We start from the raw sequence: 6,438 nt of genomic DNA, 5'->3' as shown, positions 1-6,438 counted from the left end.
GGGCTTCCTGCAGACTGTCCCAGCAGGGGGACTTCTGAGGGACTCACAGAGTGCAGGGATCTCAGCGCTGGTGACTTTGGTTACACCTTCCGTCATGCCCCGCAATTGGCAGCTTGTTCAACCAGCCGAGGATGGCTTTCTGTGTCCACCCATCCTCCGCTGCCCACTTTGAAGGGATCAAAGAGTCCCGTGTGTTTTTCTAATCTCTCTAATCCTCGTCACTATTCCTGTGAGGATGCAGATCTCATCACTACCATTTTTCAGATGAAACGAAGGCCCAGAAAGTTTTAGTGACAGACCCAAGGTCACCCCTGCTGCCCAGTGGCAGAGATGTGAATGGAACTCCAGCGGCTGTCCTCCCAGGCCATCAGCCTGCCTTAGACCCTGCTGTCTGCCGAACTCCCCCTGCAATTTTACTTGAATATCAGGTTCTTCTTCACTTCCTGCCTGAAACACGGCAACAGCTGCCGCTTGTCTGAGCCGGCTGGCGGGACTTCAGTGGTGGGCGAAGCCTTTCAGGATAAAAGGGGCCATCAGAGCGGAAGACATTCGGAAGGTATAAAAGGGATGCCCCTATTTGACTGCTTTTCTGATTTTTTCAAATGACTGGGACCAGGGTAAGAGGGAAAACGGCTTGGGAGGGTGAGTACGGAAGTTGGAAAAAGGGAATGTAGAGAAGAAAATGAAAAGAAAGGCATGCCTGCCATCAGATGAAAATTTCTTGGCAAACTAAAAGAAGGGGAAGGGGGACAACATTATCGATGAGGTTCCCCCAAGCTGTGACACTGGTGGACTAAGTTGAGTCTTTTCTTGAGTATGAAGCTGTAGAGTTACAGAAGGTCTTCAGACCAAAAGACTGAGGTTCACACCCCCAGCTTCCTGCTGGTGTCCATAGAATGACCTTGGGTACACGTACCCAATGGTTTCCAAGTCTTCTCCTAGAAGGCTGGGGCCCAGGGCAATTTGTGATGGATATATAGATCCCACTCAGGGAAGATGGCACTGGCCACCCAGGGTCAAGAATTTGTGCACCTGTCCCCAGTTGTGCTATGGAAAGGCCTTTTCCTGCACAGAACTCATGGTCTGGGCCTGAGAGGGAGCAGCCTGTGTGAACAGCAGCTAATGGTCCTGGTTCTTCTGCTGCCTCTGTCCTGGCCAACCCTTGAGCACTTCCTGAGGCCTGTCTGCAGATGGAGTAAGGCTCCAGTGATGTTCCAGTGCCCAGAGGAGCTGGGAGGAGAAGGGCTCTCTTGCCCTTGGAAATCTGAGCGGTTTAGTCCAAGCCAGGAGGAAATTGAAAAACTTCCCAACCAAAACGTTGACTTCCCGAAGAGATAAAAAGAAGCTTGGGGTCATAAATCTGGGCCAACACCCGCGACCTAGAGGTCAGACCAGAGGCCCAGAGGGGAGTCAGCACATCCGAGGAGGGAAAGACAAGACCCAGCTCCCTGGCTATCAGCTTCCCACACTGTCAGGCCCTGGGGACCAACAGGCACCCAGGAGATTTTCAGTACCCAGGGCTGGGGTGTTTATGTCATCCACACACAGGGGGGCTGAAGAACTGGAACAACCCCAGCCTCCTGGACTACTTATCTACCTCTCTGGGTTTTTGAGGACCCAAATGGAAGTAGGATGCCCACTGACAGTTGCAGGGCCCTAATGAGAGCTCTGGCTGCCACCCCACCCTCCTGTACTGTTCAAGAGGTGCCTGAGGAGGCAGCGGTAATCATCCTTAGGGACCCGCCAACTGCTCAGAAAATCATGAATGGTGACTGCCCATCTATCCTGAATTATGACTCAGGACCCCTTCTGGCTGTCGGCAGCTGTTTGAGGAGCTTCTCGTTTCAGCAGCAGTGGGTAGTGTTTCCTGGGCTTCCTCATATCCATCACCTTAACTTAGGAAACTACACAGAAAGTATGCCAGGCTTGGTGACTGTAACATCAGCTACCTGGGAGGTTGACGCAGGGAGATAGGAAGTTCAAGAACTGTCTGGGCTACAGAGAGAGTTCAAGGCCAGCCTGGGTAACTTAGTGAGGCCCTGTCTCAGAATACAAACTAAAAAGGAAACTGGGGATATAGCTCAGTGGTAGAGCAGTTCCCTAGCATATACAAGGTCCTGGGTTCAAACCCCAGCATGGCCAAAGATACAAATGCAGGAAGAAACTGCTTTATTCTTCACTCATTAAACCCTAAGAATCTGAATAGGGAGGAAACAGGCTAGTAGGGTAGGAATGATTTCTAAGGGTGAAAAGCTGAGCTGCTAGCACAGCTCCAATATTCCTCTATTCCTGCATTTAAATCACCTCTACTGTTCTGAATGAGGCAAATAATATTGTCCCATGAAATGGGGAGAGGCTGGAAAAGTTTTAAATGACTTGAACTCGAGGCTTGCTCCCCTCACAGACACACTGTAATGCTAGACAAGTCCTTTAACCTTTCCAGGCCTCGATTTTTTTCTCTCTGTAATATAGCTGTCATTTCATCCAGTAAGCAAGTCATGAATTTTAACTGCCTCAGAAGAACCTTGAGCAGGGAGTTTGCAAGGCAGAGAAGGCTGAGCACTCTGTTAATGTATAATCGTTTCGAATAAAATCACAGACATGGTTTAAAAGCCTGGGGAAGTTTGATGGGTAAACGGTATAAAGATATAGGTAAACACATAAAGGACAACAAAGAATTGATTCTCTTCCAGAGCAGTCATCTCTAAAGGTCCTCTCCCATTCTGAAATCGTAGGACAAATAAAACAAGCCAGGACAAGAGGTGGCCGGGTGGTGTACAGAGCAGGGCGTGCTTTTGCCCAGCTCCCTGTCAGTCCTGCAACCTCAGGTGAGGCACCATCCAATGTGCCTCTTGCTTCTACTCACATTTTTCTTTAAGTTGTGGTAAAAAAGAAAAAAAGGCCCACATAACATAAATATCCCCTCCATAATTTTAAATGTGGGCATCGTTAATGCTATACTTATTTATGTTGCATAACAGAACCCTTGAACATTTTCATTTTGCATAACTGATACTCTCTCCATTAGATGGCAGATATTCACTTGCCCCTCCACCTGGCCCTGGCCAGCCACCTTCTTGTTTCTGTGAATTTGTTTACTTTAGGCACCTCTTATCAGTGAAATAAGGCTGTAATCATCTTTTTGTTGACTTGTGCTGGCTTATTTTACTTACCATAATGTCCTCAAGATTCACTGATGTTACAGCATATGCTAAGATTCCCTTCCCTTTAACTGTGGGCTTTTCAGATAGGTTAAGGGAGTTTTCTTCCATTTTCTAGTTTGTTGCTTTTTTTAAATCATAAAAATGAGTTCTCTGTTGTCAAGTGTTTTTTTCTGCAGCAGCCGAGGTGACCGTGCCATTCAATCTGTTAGCACATTGCACCTATTAGCTTTTTGGATTGAACCATTCCCACCACATGCTTGCTCGTTGTGATATCGAATGTGTTACTGAATTCAGTTTACTGGGTTTGTGTTGAGATTCTTGCATCAAAATTCATCAGAATCATAGTTTTTTAATTTTTCTGACAATGTTCTTTTTGACTTTGGTGTTAGAGTAATGTCGGACTCAGAAAATGCATTTGGAAGTGCTCTCTCCGCTTCCTTTTTTGTTTAATTTGAGGAAGGTTGACATGACCTTTTCCTTACTGTTTGGGAGAACTCTCCAGCCAAATCATCTGATCCTGGCCTTTTCTTTGTCAGGAAACTTTTCTCACTGCTTCAGTCTCCTTATGCACTGTACGTCTGTTCTAATAATTCTTTATGATTCAGACTTTTGTGTATCCAGGAATTTATGTGTTTTTTTCTAGATTGTCTTGTTTGTTGATGTATAGGTTTTCCAGTCATCTCTTACAATCTTTTGGATCTCTGTACCATTAAACTTCCCTTTTTAATTCTGATTTTTATTATTTTTCATTATGTTTTAAAAGGAAATTGCTGAGCTAGATTATTTCTAAGTGCTTTCTATCTGTGAGCTGCTTTTAACATGTCAGAAAGAACATTTTTAAATGTCTTATAAACATAAGACATACAAAATGATATAAAGAATACTTCCTTATGTTTTTCCTTTCTTTCATGTGTCAATTCTGTGTTCTGCGTGCATGTGTGTGGGGTGTGTGTGTGTGTGTGTGTGTGTGTGTGTGTGTATGAGTGTGTGCATGTGGAGACCAGAGGTCATATAGATGTTTTCCACTATTGCTCTCCACCTTACATGTTGAGGCACGGTCTCTCACTGAACCTGGAGATCACCAATTGGCTAGACGGCTGGCCAGCAAGCTCCAGGGAGTGTCTGCTTCCCCAAGCTTTAGGGATTTCTCTGTCTCTGCCTTCCTAGCACTGGGATTATAGGTGCAGGCTCGATTGTCACTTGAGTTCTGGGAATAAAACTCAGACCTTCATGCTCAAGTGGCAAACACCTTCATGACTGAACCACCTTCCTAGCTCATTTCTTTATGCTTTCTGTCTTCACATATACATGCACGCATGCACACACGCACGCACACACATACACACACACAACATACACAAATGGATGGAATATATATTATTTATCTGCCTTTAAACTTTGTGTTAGTCGTGCCATTTTGTATTTTATAGGCTACAAATTAATTTTTCATAACACTGTCCAGGTTTCATTTTGTTGCTACATATAGCTTGCTCATTTTTACCCCTGTATAGTACTTGATTATATCACATTATTATATTCATTTATTTATGGATTTTTGATAGACATTCAATTTTTTCACTTGTTTTACTTTAACAAGTAGCCTTCCTCCTTTGCATGTCACCTGTGCTCTAATGGAAAACCATCTAGAGCATAGGGAATGCACATCTTCATCCTGACTAATGTCAAATTTTTCACTTAAGACATTGAACCAACATGTACTGTCACTAGTAGGGCATAAGATCTCCCCCTTTCTATCACCCACATCATGACTTGGTAGTGTCAGGCATTCGATGTCTCACCACATATTCTGGCATAAAGGGAAACTGGTGTAGTTTTCCTATTCATTTCCCCAACCAGCACCACAGTGGCTCATTTTATCTTATATTTAGTCTTTTGTGAAGTGCTTATTTTTTTTTTTTTCTCTGCACCTGACTTGGGTAAACTGTTACCCTCTACCCCAAGAAAACCATAAACCGCCTGATCACGCCTCATCAATAGGAATAGCATTCATGGAGATTTTGTAGCATAACTTCCACTTGTGCCAGCAGACTGTGTGAGTGATGTCACTTTGCCTTCACATAGTCAGAGGGTCCACGTTTCCTTGCTACCAGGCAGTGCAAGTAACACGACTTGTGCATTCTAGGGTAATACGCAGTTGGGATACAATGTGAGTCTCCCATTGAAGAACTGACTCTCAGTATCCTCAAAGTAGTTGTTGGAAGCAGATGTTCTTCTACCCAGATCAGCATGTGCACCACCAGGTGGGCAGAGGCCTAAGCATTCACTGGAGGGAAGCTGTGCACACTAACCCTCCGCATATGGGCAGGGAGTTAGGGCTCATGATCCAATGCTTAGAAATTCCTGGGATTTATAGAGAAGTGTGAATTCCTAGTATTTTTAAAGTTACAGAATAGTAATATTTATTTAGAGATATGTCACAAGTAAAGCCAAAGAAACAGGACTAGGTTGAATCTGAGATTTCTCTGACTTGGAGCAGATTGTTTACCACAGAAGGCTCAGCAATGAAGAGGCAAAGAAGCTGCTGTTTACTGACAACTAAGTCCATCCACCAGAGGCAGTGACTGTGGGTTAAGTGCATGTCCCTGTGTACAGATCCATTTTACTCTAATTTGTGTGAGTTACCACAGGGTTGCTGCAGGCTGTCACAGCTACAGTCAGGTCAGATTGATGTGAACTGGCATATCCAAACTAGATGACTCCCCACTGCAGAAATATTACATCTTAGGATAAAAATGGAAGTTTTGGCTTTAGAACTGACATAAGGTCCTAGAGGAAGATGGACCTCTTTTTTCTTTCCTAGTTTTTTAAGCCCCCTCAAAACTATGTATGTGTATCTACATTAACACACATGTACACATAAACACACATGCACATATGTGTTCAGAAAAACATATCTACCTGCATGCAGTCCTCATATGTATTTAGTTTCTCCTATTTCTGATTCTAAATATCAGGGGAAATCAAAAGTTAAGAGATTGAAGAAAACAAAATTCTATCCATCAGGTCTGAACTTTAGGGAAACAATGAACAAATATGTTTACCAGCACATTTAAAAAATTTTTTAATAACTACATGATTAGAAGAAGAAGCATTTCATTACAGCTTTAACATATTCAATAACACACTCCAGAGCAAATCTCTTTCACAGGTGGCTCTAAGTTTCTAGGTTCACAGTTAAATTAATACAGTTATACAATATTGAACTCAGTATAAGCCCTGTAAGACATAAAATTGAATGAGTTTTTAACCTTTA

General features: G+C 43.4%; 1 pseudogene; it reads right to left on the bottom strand.

Moving 5' to 3' along the window:
• Positions 1-413: 413 nt before the first annotated feature.
• The window catches only part of LOC103741364, a 73,318-nt pseudogene continuing 67,293 nt past the window's right edge, over positions 414-6,438 (bottom strand).

Source organism: Nannospalax galili, unplaced genomic scaffold (assembly GCF_000622305.1).
Source record: "Nannospalax galili isolate Female #2095 unplaced genomic scaffold, S.galili_v1.0 scaffold139, whole genome shotgun sequence".
Lineage (NCBI taxonomy): Eukaryota > Metazoa > Chordata > Mammalia > Rodentia > Spalacidae > Nannospalax > Nannospalax galili.
Note: the sequence above shows the minus strand (reverse complement) of the source record. Positions and strands in the feature narration are given on the sequence as shown.